Source organism: Acyrthosiphon pisum, chromosome A2 (genome assembly GCF_005508785.2).
Source record: "Acyrthosiphon pisum isolate AL4f chromosome A2, pea_aphid_22Mar2018_4r6ur, whole genome shotgun sequence".
Classification (NCBI taxonomy): Eukaryota; Metazoa; Arthropoda; class Insecta; order Hemiptera; family Aphididae; genus Acyrthosiphon; species Acyrthosiphon pisum.
Window position 1 is genome coordinate 15,632,656 of NC_042495.1, and position 2,373 is coordinate 15,635,028.

A 2,373-nucleotide genomic window follows, 5' to 3' on the forward strand; every position below is an offset into this window, starting at 1 on the left:
GTCGGTGACGTACCGAAACGCATTTCGACATAAGTTTTCGATTTAACGAATTCCGTTTAATTATAATATGACGTGTAATCGCACACCATGCGGCGATCGGTTTAGACCTCTATATTAATTTATACAGATATGATCGTGACCGATGACTATAATGTATAACAAATTAATAATTATATTATATTATTATTTTTGTTTTTCGCTCTCTTGTCTAGTCTAATGCATATTACAATCACGGCGTGTACGACGACTCGACGTATAATGTTAATCTCATATTATGCTGGTCTCGCTGCAGCGCCACATCACGCGGTTTCGACTTGAGTGAATTAAAATATAAATTTAACAACACAACATCTCATTGAAAAGATAAATTACATTATGCCCAAGTTTCAACGCATACAATATAATACACACGACGATAGGACGACCCGTCATCGTAAAATTCGACCATAAAACCCTAAGAGCTCGACTGCGCAGCTGATTGTCAAACAGGGCGAGACATAAAAAACGAATTACAAAGACGAAGGTACGTTTGCACTGACAGATACACGAAAACTCTCGGCGTTTCTTGAACGTAAGATCTGGCCCGAAAACTATAGACAATTTATGGGTACTATATATAGATGCCGCCGTGTGTCAACCCGATAAAGTTAAGTGGATCACAACACGATTTTTATGCCTTAAAATTCGTCTAAACGTTTAAACTCTAAATAGACTATAGGAAATTATATTGTCGTTTAATCGATCTACTATGCAGTCAAACGCCGGTTAGAAACACGCGAGAGAACGACGCGACCGCGACGATACATTGAAACACGGAAGACCAGTGACAATCTCCCACGACGAAAACATTATAAAATTAAGTAAAACAATATATTTTGATAAGCAGTTACAGTTACTGCCGGCCCAGTGTAGCAGTATATCCCTCGATTGGTATTTTTCGTGTTTAAATAATAATTAATAATAATATTATAAAGTTTGAAAAATTTAAACCGTTTCAGAGATGCATATTTATATTATACCATGTCTAGTGTCTACTATACTCTGTCGTTGTAAGGCAGTGTGCTCAATGTTTCATTGCATAATTTATAATTAAATCGTATTTTTCGCTTTTTGTAAAAGGTATGTTATTATTGTTATGATATTATTATATTATACTATACTAGCTGATCTCATGCGTACTTCGTTGCCCGTTAAATGTACCAACTCTATAGTATGACTCAAACTTCGTTCAATTCGTTATTTAATATTCGGTGTATGGTGTTCAAAACTTATCATAACTTTTCCGTAGCCCATAACAGTATATTATCAGGTAGGCAATCTACTTGCTTTAGAGCACGGACCCCGTGCTGTTTGTACGTAAGTGTATGATTTAACTCGAAAGTATCAAATTGACGAAGAAAAACCAGTGTCTTAGAAAATAAGCGATTGCTCGAATATTCTCTAAGTCCCGTAATACGTCGTCAACGAAAATAATCTAAGTCGTAATACAAAAATATGATAATCAATAACGAAGAGGTACAGGGGTGTGTACGTACGGTTGGTGAAATCACGTCTGAATACTGGTCACTCCCAGGACTCCTATATAGTCCTATCTCCTCTCTTACCAGATCCCTGGCGGACTACGTTGTTGGTTCTCACAGTCCAGGGGGCCTTCTACAAGATGTGCCTTTGGTCGGTGCGGGGTGCGGTAAAATGACCAAGTATACTCGCAGCCATCTTGTCATAGTGCCAATATCTGATTCGTAGAATCTACTGCGCTCCGAGGAGGTCTCACAGATATCTTAACGGTTCGGGTTTGTCATCTGGCCGTTGGCAGACGCCGAGGCTGTTGTTAACGTTTATAGCATTGCTCCCCCAAGGTTTTATATACAGCGGTGACATCACCTAACTATTTACGTGTTACCATAGGACATCCGATGCTGTGTAGTATGACTATGTGTAGGGGTGGAGTATAGGGGTCCGTACGTAGCAAGTCGTTAAATGCATCATCAGATCTCAAGCGTTTGATGCTGCTCGAGACTGCTTGAAGACTATTTACTGCACCTAGTAAATCAATATCTTGACTTTGAAACATTTTTGTTACTGGGTCTAAAATATTGAATAGATTTCTATAACAGATTGCTGTCAAAACAAATCTTTCTGAAAAAAAGAAATCTATTAAGCCCGTAGCTTTAGATCTGGCTTTGAAGTCTACATTTTCAGTTATTTTGATCTGTTCTAATGTATTAATAACTATGTCATATGTTAATAATACTGTATTCAGTGCTGATGAGTATGACATCCAACGAGTGGATTCAACTCTTTTAAGTCTATGCACTCTTGCTTTAGGATTTTTTTCTTTTTGCATATTTTCATATACCGCTACGCGTTTTT